The sequence below is a fragment of the Oncorhynchus mykiss genome, chromosome 15 (assembly GCF_057628025.1).
Source record: "Oncorhynchus mykiss isolate SJ-2025 chromosome 15, ASM5762802v1, whole genome shotgun sequence".
NCBI lineage: Eukaryota > Metazoa > Chordata > Actinopteri > Salmoniformes > Salmonidae > Oncorhynchus > Oncorhynchus mykiss.
The window spans coordinates 11348536-11367000 of record NC_143036.1 but is presented as its reverse complement, the minus strand read 5'-3'; the positions used below and the strand labels follow the sequence as shown (position 1 = coordinate 11367000).

The 18465-nt window shown below is 44.2% G+C and overlaps 1 protein-coding gene across 1 annotated transcript in view; it reads right to left on the bottom strand.

The window, feature by feature from the left end:
• Nucleotides 1-3519, bottom strand: part of LOC110490910 (catenin delta-2-like) — a 616290-nt gene extending 612771 nt beyond the window's left edge. The window contains exon 1 of the mRNA XM_090199252.1: nt 3092-3519. The gene's annotated coding sequence lies outside the window, so the exon portion shown is untranslated. The remainder of the gene's footprint in view (nt 1-3091) is intronic.
• Nucleotides 3520-18465: the final 14946 nt, after the last annotated feature.

Below are 18465 nucleotides of genomic sequence, written 5' to 3'. Positions count from 1 at the left end.
AGCGGCAGGGACTGGGAGACTCGTCAGGATCGAGGGAAAGATGAACGGAGCAAAGTACAGAGAGATCCTCATTGAAAACCAACAGGATAACAACCATAAGCACACAGCCAAGACAACGCAGGAGTGGCTTCGGGTTCAAGTCTCCCCATCCAACCTGACAGAGCTTGAGACGATCTACAGAGAAGAATGGGAGAATCTCCCTAAATACAGGTGTGCCAGGCTTATAGCGTTATACCCAATAAAACTCAATGCTGTAATCACTGTGAAAGGTGCTTCAACAAAGTACTGAGTAAATGGTCTGAATACTTACGTAAATGTGATATCAGTTTTTTGTAATTAATACATTAGCAAAAATGTCTAAAATCTGTTTTCCCGAAAGCACTGTATCCAAGCTGCAGGTTAATGTTGTCTCTAGACTTGGTTTCCTCAATCAAAATCACTCCTCTCTCACCCCAGCTGCCAAACTAACCCTGATTCAGATGACCATCCTACCCATGCTAGACGTAATTTATAGATTGGCAGGTACCATCAGATTTGTCACCAAAGCTCCTTTTAGGACACATCACTGCACTCTATACTCCTCTGTAAACTGGACATCTCTGTATACCCGTCACAAGACCCACTGGTTGATGCTTATTTATAAAACCCTCTTAGGCCTCACTCCCCCCTATCTGAGATATCTACTGCAGCCCTCATCCTCCACATACAACACCTGTTCTGCAAGTCACATTAAAGGTCCCCAAAGCACACACATCCCTGGGTCGCTCCTCATTTCAGTTCACTGCAGCTAGCGACTGAAATGAGCTTCAAAAAACACTCAAACTGGACAGTTTTATCTCCATCTCTTCATTCAAGACTCAATCATGGACACTCTTACTGACAGTTGTGGCTGTTTCACGTGATGTATTGCTGCCTCTACCTTTTTGTCCTTTGTGCTGTTGTCTGTGCCAACAATGTTTGTACCATGTTGTGCTGCTACCATGTTGTTGGCATGTTGTGCTGCTACCATGTTGTGTTGTCATGTTGTTGCTACCATGTTGTGTTGCTACCATGCTGTGTTGTCATGTTGTGCTGCTACCACAGCATGGTAGCATCACAACATGTGTTGTCATGTTGTGTTGCTACCATGCTGTGTTGTCATGTTGTGCTGCTACCATGCTGTGTTGTCATGTTGTGCTGCTACCATGCTGTGTTGTCATGTTGTTGCTACCATGTTGTGTTGCTACCATGCTGTGTTGTCATGTTGTGCTGCTACCACAGCATGGTAGCATCACAACATGTGTTGTCATGTTGTGTTGCTACCATGCTGTGTTGTCATGCTGTGTTGCTACCATGCTGTGTTGTCATGTTGTGTTGCTACCATGCTGTGTTGTCATGTTGTGCTGCTACCATGCTGTGTTGTCATGTTGTTGCTACCATGTTGTGTTGCTACCATGCTGTGTTGTCATGTTGTGCTGCTACCACAGCATGGTAGCATCACAACATGTGTTGTCATGTTGTGTTGCTACCATGCTGTGTTGTCATGTTGTGTTGCTACCATGCTGTGTTGTCATGTTGTGCTGCTACCATGCTGTGTTGTCATGTTGTGTTGCTACCATGCTGTGTTGTCATGTTGTGCTGCTACCAAGTTGGGTTGTCATGTTGTTTGTTTCTACCATGTTGTGTTGTCATGTTGTGTTGTCAGATTGTGTTGCTACCATGTTATGTTGTTGTCTTAGATCTCTCTTGATGTAATGTTCTGGTGTCTCCTACTGTCTCCTACTTTATTTAGTTTTATCCCGGCCCCCGTTCCCGCAGGAGATCTTTTGCCTCTTGGTAGGCCTACGTTGTAAATACGAATTTGTTCTTGACTTACCAAGTTAAATAAAGGTTAAATCAAAATCAATTAAAAAGAGGAGCAATTCAGCTCAGTACCCAAGTGCCCTAGTGTGTGTGTGTGTGTGTGTGTGTGTGTGTGTGTGTGTGTGTGTGTGTGTGTGTGTGTGTGTGTGTGTGTGTGTGTGTGTGTGTGTGTGTGTGTGTGTGCGTGTGTGTGTGTGTGTGTGTGAAACTGGACTTTGAGTTGATGGACACTTTTGACTTTCGACAAGGAGCTTTGTCGGTGTTGCCAAATTTGTTCTTGCTGTTGGTACTTAAATAATACACTAAGAATATTATTTGAAATTGGTTAACCAGAGGTATCTTAACAAAAAAAATGGTCCTGGGTACACATCTATGCATAGATGGAAATTCCAAACATTACCCCCACCCTCTTCCTCTTCTCCATCCCAAAGTCAAAATACTGCCAATGCAAACCCCTCCCTTACGCCCGCCACAGCTATCGATTAAACCAAGACAGGAGTGTGAGAAACGGAGAATGGGAGAATTCACATTTCTCCCTGGTTTTATCACCACCCCAAACACCATCCATCTCTTTCCTTCTGTTTCCACGCCTATATTTGCAGATGCATTGTTTTGTTTTAGATTTTGATTAATCTCCAACGTATGTTAGGCTACTTAAAAAAAACAGTATTCATTGTATAACAATATCAAACGGGTATACTGCTATGTGTGAATCTGCTATTGTTTACATTTGGTCTCTCTCTATATATATGCCTCACGCGCCGTTAACGGTAAGCTAAATGTGGGTCAGTCGGTATACTGAACTCGAGCCAAATCCACACGCGCAAAATAGTCTAGGGTGAGCGAGCTCAGCACCGTCAGAATTTAACGGCTTCCCCCATGACCACGGTTCCTAATGTAATCTACATTACTGTCTATAAACCTACTTTTTATTTTATTTACCTTTATTAAACTAGGTAAGTCAGTTAAGAATAAATTCTTATTTACAATTTATTCTATTATCAACTTAGCGTTTATAACGAGTCTCTTTCATCTTTAAACTACTCCATATAGCCGCTTCAACTGCGTAAAAATAGGATTCATGCACGATCTGCAACTGCATAACGGTACGCATTGAAAACACCCTGGCTCATATTGGTCCTCTGCCAGGCTAGAGCATCTCATCTCCCGCTCCTCACTGTGTGACAAGATGGAAGAGGATGAGGGAGGGAACCTAAAACACGGTAAAGCGGGATGACTTTGCACTTACCAAAATACAATCCCCGGTAACGTCAACAACGACACTTATATCCACGTCTTCCTTTGGCAGCTTTCAGCAGTCCGCAGTGTGCTCAGAACGGAGCTACTCTCTCACCGTTCCCTGCAGGTGGTCAGGGGGTGGACTGACCATTCGCTGGATGCTGACCGGGAGAGGGAGAGGCATAGGCGGGGAGAGGCGGAAAGGAGGAAGCGGCGAAGCGGTGTTAGACTACAAAGCAATAGACTGGAGCGATGCACAGCAACGGGAGGCAAGAGCGCTGGAGAGGCAGGCTAGGCAGCTCGCCCGGTCTGTAGCTAATACACAGGCACACACACACACACACACACACACACACACACACACACACACACACACACACACACACACACACACACACACACACACACAGGCATCCAGGTTGAGAGGCTCACATGTAGAAAGAGCGCCATCTTCAGGCTTTGAGAGAAGCATCGCTTCCAGAACTACAAACAATTGATAGAAATAGGAAAATGATTATTGTGTAAAATGCAGAAAGTTAAAGTGCACGATGTTAAAAGAGGAAATTAAAGAGGACTTGCCTAGTTAATAAATAAAGGTTAAATAAATAAATATTTATTTTTATCATTAATAGTAGACTTGGGGCTTGGTTGAAACGTGGGTTATAGTAACTGTAAATTATCACACTTTAAATCAAGCTGATCATTCATGGCGATTGACCCACAGTGATAACCTTGCACACACACACACACACACACACACACACACACACACACACACACACAGGACTCCCGAGTCCCAACTCCAGTGGGCTAATGTCTTTCAGTGAAGTGTTCCAGATTTTGTAGTATTAGGTTAGCAGTAGTTCACAAGGTCATGTTCTCGCTCATGGTCAAAGTAGAGACATTTAGTAGATTTTTGATGATAGTTCTCTTTTTTTCTGTCTGTCTGTCTGTCTGTCTGTCTGTCTGTCTGTCTGTCTGTCTGTCTGTCTTTCTGTCTTTCTAACAGGTATTGATCCCGAATCATCTGCACAGCTCAACAAAAACATTTGTCTGCTGAGCTAAAGCCTAGTCACAAGATCAGGGAACTAACATGAGTCTACAGAGGGGTATCCTATGAAGCAAGCTAGATCTGCTCAGAGTTTACTAAATCTGGCCAGCTTCAGTTAGCTTCCCATTCCAGCTCAGGCTTCATCCGTACTACAACGGTGGATATTACTCATCCGCCTGCCGCTAACTGTAGCAGGCTTGTAACTGCGCGTGCATGTAGCACATGGCCAGTCGAACGTCGAACTCTTCATTGAGACAATGCTGAAACATGAATCCATTGCTAAGTCAGTGCCACTTTTTCATTGGTGCCGAAATCAAAACGAAAGAAAAGTTATCTGGCAAATTCAGCAGGCTAATGTGTGAAAAATACTTTTAGAAGGGCTATCTTTATTGTAGTACTTTGGCGTAGTTGCCAATGGGCACGAGCACATTTCTTCCCCATCCCTATCAGTAAAATAATTATATTAAGTCATACAAACGTAAAAATGTGCATGAAGTTTGAAATGCATTGTCATTACAAAATGTGTAACGTGATTTTTGAACACACAAACATATTTGTTTAATAAAATATTTAATCAGTTGCCTTCCTGAAATGGATTGGATGATGAAGCAATCTTTCCTAGAGGAATCCGATTTCATTGGTCCACAACTCGTGGCTCAGATACTTCATTCCGAATAAAATGTGCTTCGCCCTGAGATAGTCTTCTCTGGAGCAGGTTAGATCTGAAGGATTCGTTGACATATAAATGTACCTGGCTAAAAGGTGAGCCACATTCGTGGTACCAGTTATCTCGAGTTGAACTCAAGAGTTAACCAAAGTTATCTTGCTAACTCCTCAAACGACATTTGTAGTATGGGGCTGTGGTCGCAGACAAGGCTGCAGTAGCGGTGCCTGGGTAAAATCACCGGGGAAGCCAGGCCAGGGGGGGAAAAGCCATATTACAACCTATGTGTTGTGATAATTGCCTTGTTTTCTCTTTAACCTGGTAGTTCTAAAGCCCTGCCTCCAGCTGTTTGCTGAGAAATTCTAGGGACAGTATGGAGGCCTGCGTCTTGTGACTGTAGCGTACGTGTAGGTATGTACGGCAGGACCAAATCGGAAAGATAGGTAGGAGCAAGCCCATACATTTTTCTGCATCATTTTTGGAAAGAAAGTTTCTGATTTTTGCAATGTTACGTAGATGGAAAAAAGCTGTCCTTGAAACAGTCTTGATATGTTCTTCAAAAGAGAGATCAGGGTCCAGAGTAACGCCGAGGTCCTTCACAAGTTTTTTTTGAGACGACTGTACAACCATCAAGATTAATTGTCAGATTCAACAGAAGATCTATTTGTTTCTTGGGACCAAGAACAAGCATCTCTGTTTTGTCTGAGTTTAAAAGTAGAACATTTGCCACCATCCACTTCCTTATGTCTTAAACACAGGCTTCCAGGGAGGGCTTCACCATGTTTCATCGGAATATACAGCTGTGTATTGTTTCCAATCTCTCCAAAATATTGTGGTGATCGATGGTATCAAAAGCAGCACTAAGGTCTAGGAGCACGAGGACAGATGCAGAGCCTCGGTCTGACGCCATTAAAAGGTCATATACCACCTTCACAAGTGCAGTCTCAGTGCTATGATAGGCTCTAAAACCAGACTGAAGCATTTCGTATACATTATTTATCTTCAGGTAGGCAGTGAGGAACATTTTCTACAATTTTTGAGAGGAATGGAAGACACGATAATAAGTTTTTATATTTTCTGGGTTAAGGTTTGTCTTTTTCAAGAGAGGCTTTATTACTGCCACTTTTAGTGAGTTTGGTACACATCCGGTGGATAGAGAGACGTTTATTATGTTCAACGTAGGAGGGCCAAGCACAGGAAGCAGCTCTCAGTAGTTTAGTTGGAACAGGGTCCAGTATGCAGCTTGAAGGTTTTGAGGCCATGACTATTTTCATGAATGTGTCAAGAGATATAGTATTAAAAAACTTGAGCGTCTCCCTTGATCCTAGGTCCTGGCAGAGTTGTGCAGACTCAGGACAACTGAGCTTTGGAGAAATACACAGATTTAAAGAAGAGTCTGTAATTTGCTTTCTAATGATCATGATATTTTCGTCAAAGAAGTTCATGAATGTATCTGCTGAAGTGAAAGCCATCCTCTCTTTAGGAATGCTGCTTTTTAGTTAGCTTTGCGATAGTATCAAAAATACATTTTGGATTGTTCTTATTCTCCTCAATTAAGTTGGAAAAATAGGATGACCGAGCAGCAGTGAGGGCTCTTCGATACTGCACAGTACTGTCTTTCCAAGCTAGTCGGAAGACTTCCAGTTTAGTGTAGCTCCATTTCCGTTCCAATTTTCTGGAAGCTTGCATCAGAGCTCGGGTATTTTCTGGTTACCAGGGAGCTAGTTTCTTATGACAAATGTTTTTTGTTTTTAGGGGTGCGACTGCATCTAGGGTATTACGCAAGGTTACATTGAGTTCCTCAGTTGGTATTTAACAGATTTTTGTACTCTGATGTCCTTGGGTAGGTGGAAGGAGTCTGGAAGGTCATCTAGGAATCTTTGGGTTGTCTGATAATTTATAGCACAGCCTTTGATTATCCTTGGTTGGGGTCTGAGCAGAATATTTGTTGTGATTGCAAGCGTAATAAAATGGTGGTCCAGGATTATGAGGAATAACATTAAGATCCACAACATTTATTCCACGGGACAAAACTAAGTCCAGAATATGACGGTCAGTGAGTAGGTCCGGAGACATGTTGGACAAAATCCACTGAGTCGATGATGGCTCCGAAAGCCTTTTGGAGTGGGTCTGTGGACTTTTCCATGTGAATATTAAAGTCACCAAAATGTTGAATATTATCTGCTATGACTACAAGGTCCGATAGAAATTCAGGGAACTCAGTGAGGAACTCTGTATATGGCCCAGGAGGCCTGTAAACAGTAGCTATAAAAAGTGATTGAGTAGACTGCATAGATTTCATGACTAGAAGCTCAAAAGACGAAAACGCAACCGTTTTTTGTGTAAATTGAAATTTGCTATTGTAAATGTTAACAACACAGCCTTTGCGGGATGCGCGGGGGATATGGCCACTAGTGTAACCACGAGGATAGGCATCATTTAACACAGTAAATTCATCAGGCTTAAGCCATGTTTCAGTCAGGCCAATCACATCAAGATTATGATCAGTGATTAGCTCATTGACTATAGCTGCCTTGGAAGTGAGGGATCTAACATTATGTAGCCCTATTTTGAGATGTGAGATATCACAATCTCTTTCAATAATGACAGGAATGGAGGAGGTCTTTATTCCAGTGAGATTGCTAAGGCGAACACCGCCATGTTTAGTTTTGCCCAACCTAGATCGAGGCACAGACAATGGGGATAGTTGAGCTGACTACACTGACTGTGCCTGCTTCCCTGCACTCAACACATTCCAAGCTTACTAAAATCAAATCAAATCAAATGTATTTGTCGCATACACATGGTTAGCAGATGTTAATGAGAGTGTAGCGAAATGCTTGTGCTTCTAGTTCCGACAATGCAGTAATAACCAACGAGTAATCTAACCTAACAATTCCAAAACTACTACTTTATACACACAAGTGTAAAGGGATAAAGAATATGTACATAAAGATACGATATATACTATATACCTTCCTCCTACAGATAACCATTAACTTCTGGTGTAGCCCCTGTAAACATCAGCACTCCCTCAGTGACATGTATACGTATATTTCATACTCTCAGTACCCAACACTAGTTAACATTAGCCTTCTACATCTAGCTACGTGTTGAATTTCTCTCAGTCCAGGGTCACAATGTATGAGTTAATGGTTGGATCAGAATCGCTGTTATAATCATTGACCAGTACAGAGAATTAAGTAAAACCACAAGTCCAAATCCCTATCTCCATCCATGGCTAGTTTAGGAAAGGGACAATTTTAGCTATCTTATTAGCTGCTGGAGGACAACAACACAACGAGATGCAACAATTCAAGTTGTTTCTGTCATTTACATATTTATCTCGATGCAATATGATAGGAGTGAAGCCAAATCCAAACTAGCTTCCCTTTACACTTTTTTTTGGTGCACCAGGGCCATTCACAGTTGAGCTCACTCAGTTTAGCTCACTCGCTGATTGGCTATTATTTTATACTTGTTTTTATCAAAGGAGGCCAAATGCTCGCTGGCTTCCCTTGCATTCAATTCTACAGGTGGCAAAAATGTCATACTCTTTTTGACCAGACTGCATCAACTAGATGGCCTACACGTACAGAGAAAGGGGAGTGCTGTTTCACTCACTCAGATGCTTTCTCCGGTGAGATAAATTCAGCCTTTTGTGAAATGAAGAAAAATTATGAAAACACAGAGTGACTAAATACATTTTATATGTTTTGTGGGGTGTGGGGGGTGGGCTGGACTAAAGCTTAGATTCATTGATACTGTGTAATGTGCAATTTAAACCTCTGCATAGACAATTAATGGTCCATTTGTTTTAGTGTTTATCAATATTAACTCACTACACCTCAGGAGGAAACAGAGAGGTGGCACTACACCTCAGGAGGAAACAGAGAGATGGCACTACACCTCAGGAGGAAACAGAGAGGTGGCACTACACCTCAGGAGGAAACAGAGAGATGGCACTACACCTCAGGAGGAAACAGAGAGGTGGCACTACACCTCAGGAGGAAACAGAGAGATGGTACTACACCTCAGGAGGAAACAGAGAGGTGGCACTACACCTCAGGAGGAAACAGAGAGATGGTACTACACCTCAGGAGGAAACAGAGAGATGGTACTACACCTCAGGAGGAAACAGAGAGATGGTACTACACCTCAGGAAGAAACAGAGAGATGGTACTACACCTCAGGAGGAAACAGAGAGATGGCACTACACCTCAGGAGGAAACAGAAAGGTGGCACTACACCTCAGGAGGAAACAGAGAGATGGTACTACACCTCAGGAGGAAACAGAGAGATGGTACTACACCTCAGGAGGAAACAGAAGTGGAAGTTACCTCCGTAGCCTACATTTATTCAGAAAGCCGGTGGCAAGTATTTGTTGTCGTTGTTTCGCTGTCTAACAAACATTTGATACCCACGGTTAGCTCCTGGTTCTGATCCGCTCTGCCAAGCGGAATCCTTGTCCAGAGGTGCGCAGTTACTGGTGTGACTTCATTGGAGTAGACTGGAGCCTGGTTCCCCAAAAGCATCTTAAGGCTAAATTCATTGTTAGAACCATTGAGCCTTAAGATGCTTTTGGGGAACTGGGTCGAGCGCCGTAGAGAGTTTTCCATCCTTTCTGCCAGAGCATTCTATGAACATGGTATTGAACTAATATTACATTATGATTGTTATTGTGTCTCTGCATTGATTTATATCAATACTGAAGGTCAATAATAATAATACATTTAACTTGTTTAGCGCTTTTCATTACAGAAAATAATCTCAAAGTGCATAAAAATCAAAGTAAACGTTTAAATTGAGATGGTAAAGATGGAGATGAAATGTCTATATTTTGCTTTGGATGAAAGGCTCAGTGTTGATGCAGTTTGGATTGGAAATATACTGTACAACTGGAAATACGATCAATCCGTGTACAGAATCCAATATGTTATTATGTATTCGTTTTTTTTTTATATCATTGAGATACTTTCCTGTTATGAGGTTTAAGAAAATATAGCCGTTATTGTATTTAAGCAGGCTGTGGAAGCGACAGGCTATAGGCCTAATGCACATGCTTCTTTGGGCTATGCCATGCCACCTTGGCATTTGTATGTAGCTGTGTAATTGTCTTGAACAGTTTATTCAGCTAAGATCTGTAAGCAAGTCAATTTCCTTTTGGGATTTTAAGCCCACGTGTCATTTTTTTGTCTTTCGTCATCCTTTCACTGTACATATGGATATCCTGCACTTGTAAATAAACTATTCTGCACTTGAAGACCTTTCTGCAAGCCAGCCTTCCTGTCTCCTCCCTTGGCTGTAAGGGTCAGCTATTTTAAACACACACACACTGTAGGAATTCACACTTTGAGAAATAACATCAGGTCAGTTAGTGACATCCTCATATAGTTTTTAATTGAAAGGAGAACACCCAGCTAGCACATAACGTTCTGAGAACAATATGGTGGGAATTTCAGTCCTTCAGCATAACGTTTCCTACAGGTTTCCTCGTGGTTCTGTTTAAAGGAATGTTCTCAAATTGTTCCTAGAAAGTTAAGAAAAAACATTCTTCTGTGGGAATTTCAGTACTTCAGCGTAAGGTTTCCTACAAGTTTCCTCATGGTTCTATTAAAATAACGGATGTTATTTAAAAACGTATACAGTCCGTTCTCAGCATCAACAAAACTCTCTATCCTCCATTTTGTTAAGTGTGTTCAGGTATGTTGGCCGCACCCACTGTTTGGATCTTAATAAGTGCCTGTTTCCTTTGAAATGGGGTCTGTTTGAACAGACTAAAATGAACAGCGTTGCATGAGTTACAAAAAAACATGTCATGGTAGCTCCATCCTGGTGGTGCTGTGGACTGATTCCATAATAGAGAACAAAAGATCATAGGTTTGAATCTCACTGCGCAAAAAAATTGTGCTTGCATGATTAATACCTAAGCAAATTCATTTCCATGTGTCCTATCTGTGCTTGGAGTTCAAAGCAGTTAACCCAAATTAAGCTAGCAGTGTTATTAAAAAGTCATATTGAAAAATTTTCTCGGAACGCTATTTAATTACCTTTGAATGACCTATCATTTCCATTCTCAGCACGTTAATAAAACCTTCCAGGAAAACTTTCAGGGAACCATAGTAAAACGTTCTCAGAACCCTCCTGGAACCCTAGTAAAACGTTCTCAGAACCCTCCTGGAACCATAGCAAAACGTTCTCAGAACCCTCCTGGAACCCTAGTAAAACGTTCTCAGAACCCTCCTGGAACCCTAGTAAAACGTTCTCAGAACCCTCCTGGAACCCTAGTAAAACGTTCTCAGAACCCTCCTGGAACCATAGTAAAACATTCTCAGAACCTCCCTGCGATTAAAACATTTACGTTCCCAGAACAAGTGAAATTTTCAGAACGTTTACATTTTTATTTTCAATCTTACCTGAAAGGAAACTACTGGCTTCATTCCCAGAATCAATGTGAAACCAAAAACCTATAATCCCACAACTTCCAAGGAACCAAATATACTAGCTGGGCATTGCTATAATCACAGGAACATGACAGTGGTGCCACTGACACCAATCAACCCAGTAAAACAAACTCAAATATCAAATAGCAGCGTTATGTGGCTCTGGCTAAAAGTGGTGCAGTATATGGGGATGGGGTGCAAGATAGTGAGATGGCTGGAGACTCAACAGGCGTGATGAATGGATATGCTAGTTGACATGGTTTTGACCCCATCCTTTCACAGGGGGGCCATTAAGCTTCACAGCACTGCTGATGGACATCTCAATGAGGCGAGGCTATGAGATATCATGTCTGTAGTGTGTCTCTGCACATTGACACTGCTTCTTCTCATGGGAACACTGTAACCTAATCTCTCTGGGGTCAACTGTCACTATAAATCTCTGTTATGGAACAGAGAGAGAGAGAGAGAGAGAGAGAGAGAGAGAGAGAGAGAGAGAGAGAGAGTGTGTGTGTGTGTGTGTGTGTGTGTATGTGTGTGTGTGTGTGTGTGTGTGTATACATACATATATGTATGTATGTATATATATATATATATATATATATATATATATATATACACTGCTCAAAAAAATAAAGGGAACACTTAAACAACACAATGTAACTCCAAGTCAATCACACTTCTGTGAAATCAAACTGTCCACTTAGGAAGCAACACTGATTGACAATTCATTTCACATGCTGTTGTGCAAATGGAATAGACAACATGTGGAAATTATAGGCAATTAGCAAGACACCCCCAATAAAGGAGTGGTTCTGCAGGTGGTGACCACAGACCACTTCTCAGTTCCTATGCTTCCTGGCTGATGTTTTGGTCACTTTTGAATGCTGGCGGTGCATTCACTCTAGTGGTAGCATGAGACGGAGTCTACAACCCACACAAGTGGCTCAGGTAGTGCAAGTCATCCCGGATGGAACATCAATGCGAGCTGTGGCAAGAAGGTTTGCTATGTCTGTCAGCATAGTGTCCAGAGCATGGAGGCACTACCAGGAGACAGACTAGTACACCAGGAGACGTGGAGGAGGCCATAGGAGGGCGTAGGAGGGCAACAACCCAGTACAGAGCCCTGCAAAAAGGCCACAAATGTGCATGTGTCTGCTCAAATGGTCAGAAACAGACTCCATGAGGGTGGTATGAGGGCCCGACGTCCACAGGTGGGGGTTGTGCTTACAGCCCAACACCGTGCAGGACGTTTGTCATTTGCCAGAGAACACCAAGATTGGCAAATTCGCCACTGGCGCCCTGTGCTCTTCACAGATGAAAGCAGGTTCACACTGAGCACATGTGACAGACGTGACAGAGTCTGGAGACGCCGTGGAGAATGTTCTGCTGCCTGCAACATCCTCCAGCATGACCGGTTTGGCGGTGGGTCAGTCATGGTGTGGGGTGGAATTTCTTTGGGGGGCCGCACAGCCCTCCATGTGCTCGCCAGAGGTAGCCTGACTGCAATTAGGTACCGAGATGAGATCCTCAGACCTCTTGTGATACCATATGCTGGTGCGGTTGGCCCTGGGTTCCTCCTAATGCAAGACAATGCTAGACCTCATGTGGCTGGAGTGTGTCAGCAGTTCCTGCAAGAGGAAGGCATTGATGCTATGGACTGGCCCGCCCGTTCCCCAGACCTGAATCCAATTGAGCACATCTGGGACATCATGTCTCGCTCCATCCACCAACACCACATTGCACCACAGACTGTCCAGGAGTTGGCGGATGCTTTAGTCCAGGTCTGGGAGGAGATCCCTCAGGAGACCATCCGCCACCTCATTAGGAGCATGCCCAGGCGTTGTAGGGAGGTCATACAGGCACGTGGAAACCACACACTACTGAGCCTCATTTTGACTTGTTTTAAGGACATTACATCAAAGTTGGATCAGCCTGTAGTGTGGTTTTCGCCTTTAATTTTGAGTGTGACTCCAAATCCAGACCTCCATGGGTTGATAAATTTGATTTCCATTGATAATTTTTGTGTGATTTTGTTGTCAGCACATTCAACTATGTAAAGATTAAAGTATTTCATAAGAATATTTCATTCATTCAGATCTAGGATGTGTTATTTTAGTGTTCCCTTTATTTTTTTGAGCAATATATATAATGGCCAATAGGTGGTGCTTTTGAACCTAAAAATTCACTGCATCGGTAAAATACTTACAAATCCTTGAGCTGCCCACGACTTACTTTGCTTTGCTCAGTACGATGAAACCAATGGAATAGTCCCAAACGTTAAAGTATTTTACATATTTGACCCCGTTCACCTTACCCAGGTCTAGTGTAAATATCAAATTGAATAGGACAAGTGGCACAAAGTCTTAATCGCCATCACACTGCACATTACCCACCTGGACAAAAGTAATGCATAGGTGAGGATGCTGTTAATCGTCTACAGCTCGGCCTTCAATAACATAGTGCCCTATAAGATCTTCACAAAGCTCACAGCCCTGCGTCTGAACTCCTCCCTATGCAACTGGGTCCTGGACTTCCTGACAGGCCGCCAGCAGGTGGTGAAGGTAGACAACATTACCGCCTCGACACTGATCCTCAACACGGTCCACAAGGGTGTGTCCTTAGTCCCCTCCTGTACTCCCTGTATACCCACGACTGCGTGGCCTCATACAGTTTCAGCTGCATCATCGCTGACGACACGACAGTAGTAGGACTGATTGCCAACAACGATGAGACAGCCTACAGGGAGGAGGTAGGCACTCTGACAGTGTGGTGCCAGGTAAACAACCTCTCCCTCAACGTTAGCAAAACAAAGGAGCTGATTGTCGACTTCAGGAGGAACCAGGCTGGACACGCCCCCTTCCTCATCAACGAGGCTGTGGTATACACATCTCAGAGAAGCTGAAATGTTCTAACCACATGGACACAGTTGCGAAGAACCCACGACAGCAACTCTTCAACCTCAGGATGCTGAATTAACGTGTCCTGTTCCCAGTGTTCTACAGGAGCCCATCACAACATGTCACAGGAACTCCACTGCTTTGATATATCAGCTGATGTAAGAAAGGCTATATAAATACATTTGACTTTAGAAGCTTCTGATAGGCTAATTGACATAATTTGAGTCAATTGGTGTACCTGTGGATGTATTTCAAGGCCTACCTTCAAACTCAGTGCCTCTTTGCTTGACATCATGGAAAAATATAAAGAAATCAGCCAAGACCTCAGAAAAAAAATTGTAGACCTCCACAAGTCTGGTTCATCCTTGGGAGCAATTTCCAAATGCCTGAAGGTACCACGTTCATCTGTACAAACAATAATACGCAGGTATAAACACCATGGGACCACACAGCCGTCATACCGCTCAGGAAGGAGACGCATTCTGTCTCCTAGAGATGAACGTAATTTGGTGCGAAAAGTGCAAATCAATCCCAGAACAACAGCAAAGGACCTTGTGAATATGCTGTAGGAAACAGGTACAAAGGTATCTTTATCCACAGTAAAACGTCCTAACTGACCTGACATCCTAACTGACCTAAAACAGAGAATATTTACTCGGATTAAATGTCAGGAATTGTGAAAAACTGAGTTTAAATGTATTTGGCTAAGGTGTATGTAAACTTCCGACTTCAACTGTATATAGTTATATAGTTATTGTTGTTGTTGTTTTTTTTCACTTAGTCCTGCATGTTAGAGCTCAAAGCCTAAGATTTTCACTGCACCCTGAAATCACACCTGCAACCCTGCAATCACACCTGCAACCCTGCAATCACACCTGCAACCCTGCAATCACACCTGCAACCCTGTTCATGTGACTATTAAACACTGAACCCTGCAATCACACCTGCAACCCTGTACATGTGACTATTAAACACTCTGAATCTCTGAATCTGAAATCTATGGAAATTCCATATATTCAGGTTACAGTACGCTTTCCAGATTTTTTGTATTCATGTATGTGGTACATTTTCACAACTCTTAGTACAAAACTTGGTAACACTTTGTTTGGATAGTCCACCCATGTAGAAGCTCTACAGACTATCAGTAACATTTCAACTAACTAGCTCCTAACCCTAGCCCTAACCTGCTAATAACCCTAGCCCTAACCTGCTACTAACCCTAGCCCTAACCTGCTACTAACCCTAGCCCTAACCTGCTACTAACCCTAGCCCTAACCTGCTCCTAACCCTAGCCCTAACCTGCTCCTAACCCTAGCCCTAACTAGCTCCTAACCCTAGCCCTAACCTGCTCCTAACCCTAGCCCTAACCTGCTACTAACCCTAGCCCTAACCTGCTCCTAACCCTAGCCCTAACCTGCTCCTAACCCTAGCCCTAACCTGCTCCTAATCCTAGCCCTAACCTGCTACTAACCCTAGCCCTAACCTGCTCCTAACCCTAGCCCTAACCTGCTACTAACCCTAGCCCTAACCTGCTACTAACCCTAGCCCTAACCTGCTACTAACCCTAGCCCTAACCTGCTCCTAACCCTAGCCCTAACCTGCTCCTAACCCTAGCCCTAACCTGCTCCTAACCCTAGCCCTAACCTGCTCCTAACCCTAGTCCTAACCTGCTACTAACCCTAGCCCTAACCTGCTACTAACCCTAGCCCTAACCTGCTACTAACCCTAGCCCTAACCTGCTACTAACCCTAGCCCTAACCTGCTACTAACCCTAGCCCTAACCTGCTCATAACCCTAGCCCTAACCTGCTCCTAACCCTAGCCCTAACATGCTCCTAACCCTAGCCCTAACCTGCTACTAACCCTAGCCCTAACCTGCAGTACTAAAACTGCATTGACCAATGCAGTAACGTAATACCAAATATTTTTGCCCAATGGATTAACTGCTAGCTATTAAAATAGCTAAATTGAGAAGATTTCATCATGTTGTGTTTTGGTGATTAAACCAATGTACTCATTATATTTCACAAGCCATGTATATTTTGGATGAAATGGTTGTGTGGTGGACTGATGTCTACAAACAAACAAAATGAATGCACAATAAAAGGTTTTGAATGTAAGACTAGCTGCGTTACAAGTTTGGAGTTTCGAAATTTGATCACATACTTGTGAAAATAGTACCAATGTGATGAAAAAAGACCCGTATTTCACAGTCCACTACACACCAGAAATGACATGGTAAACAGGTAGTTAGATTAATATCAATTAAATGAATACCATGTTACAATAAACAATCTGATGATGAAATCAATGCAACCAGTGTGTGTGTGTGTGTGTGTGTGTGTGTGTGTGTGTGTGTGTGTGTGTGTGTGTGTGTGTGTGTGTGTGTGTGAGACTGTGAGAGTGTGTGAGTGTGTGTACAGTGACGGTTCTAGCTTGCACCCCCACTCGTAAATATCAAAAAGAAGTAACAAAGGGCCTCCCGGGTGGCGCAGTGATCTAGGACACTGCATCGCAGCGCTAGCTGTGCCACCAGAAACTCTGGGTACGCGCCCAGGCTCTGTCGCAGCCGGCCGCGACCGGGAGGTTCGTGGGGCGACGCACAATTGGCCTAGCGTCGTCCGGGTTAGGGAGGGTTTGGCCGGTAGGGATATCCTTGTCTCGTCGTGTACCAGCGACTCCTGTGGCGGGCCGGGCGCAGTGCACGCTAACCAAGTGTTTCCTCCGACACAGTGGTGCGGCTGGCTTCCGGGTTGGATGCGCGCTGTGTTAAGAAGCAGTGCGGCTTAGTTGGGTTGTGTTTCGGAGAACGCGTGACTTTCGACCTTCGTCTCTCCCGAGCCCATACGGCAGTTGTAGGGATAAGACTAGTAATTACTAACAATTGGATAACACGAAATTGGGGACAAAAGGGGGTAAAATTAAAATAAATAAAAAAAGAAGTAACAAAGACAAATAGAAACAAATTGTAGTATATAAATACAAATAAAAAGAGGATCAAACTATAACACTATTACTCTACCGCTAACAAAAAACACACAAATAAAACTAAATTGCACAATATGATAAATGATAAAGACGAGACCCTGAACAGTACACTATTGCCTTTCAAACAAGAAACGCACAACTATTTGATAGGTTCCCCCGCTCCCCCTACCACGGGCTTCCAGTGGGGAGACCTGAGGTCAACTTTCCCCCCCGCCCCCCTCCCCGTCTCGTACTTCTGACCGGGAGACCTGAGGTCAACTTTCCCCTCCCCCGCCCCCCTCCCCATCTCGTACTTCTGACTGGGAGACCTGAGGTCAACTTTCCCCCCCGCCTCCTCCCCGTCTCGTACTTCTGACTTGGAGACCTGAGGTCAACTTTCCCCCCCGCCCCCTGCCCGTCTCGTACTTCTGACTGGGAGACCTGAGGTCAACTTTACCCCCCGCCCCCCTCCCCGTCTCGTACTTCTGACTGGGAGACCTGAGGTCAACTTTCCCCCCCCGCCCCCCTCCACGTCTCGTACTTCTGATTGGGAGACCTGAGGTCAACTTTCCCCCCCGCCCCCCTCCCCGTCTCGTACTTCTGACCGGGAGACCTTCCCAGGCAGTAGCCTGCCTAGCTCACAAACTAGAATCAGGGCGCCCACTCCGACAAAGGTTAATTGACCCACAGTCCCACACGGTGACATGATATCATGGACGTGACATGCAATAGAAAACCGATCGCGTAAATGTCACCATTCCAAATGTATTTTCTATTATTATCATTATAATGTTTTAATGCGGGCACCCTGTGCCGCCCTGGGCAAGATGCCACCCTCGGCAAGATGCTGCCCTGGGTGGCTGCCCTGGGCAAGATGCTGCCCTGGGTGGCTGCCTTGGGCAAGATGCCGCCCTGGGTGGCTGCCCTCGGCAAGATGCCGCCCTGGGCAAGATGCCGCCCTGGGTGGCTGCCCTGGGCAAGATGCCGCCCTGGGTGGCTGCCCTCGGCAAGATGCCGCCCTTGGTGGCTGCCCTCGGCAAGATGCCGCCCTGGGTGGCCGCCCTCGGCAAGATGCCGCCCTGGGTGGCTGCCCATGTCGCCTTTACCTAAATCCTCCACTGCGCTTATGTTAATATGTTGGCATGTTTCAAACGATGGGAGGGAACTGTTTACTTTAGCTCTAGACTTCCTGGAGCTGCGGAGGGCTGATGAAGTATGAGGAAATCTCATCACACACACAGTTTAAACACACCTCTCACATTTCCAACTGATTAGAGACATGCTTTTGACTCAACACCATCAACATCCTCACCTCATCCCCCTCTCCTCTGTAGGACTAAGACGCTTATCGTGTGTGAAGCAC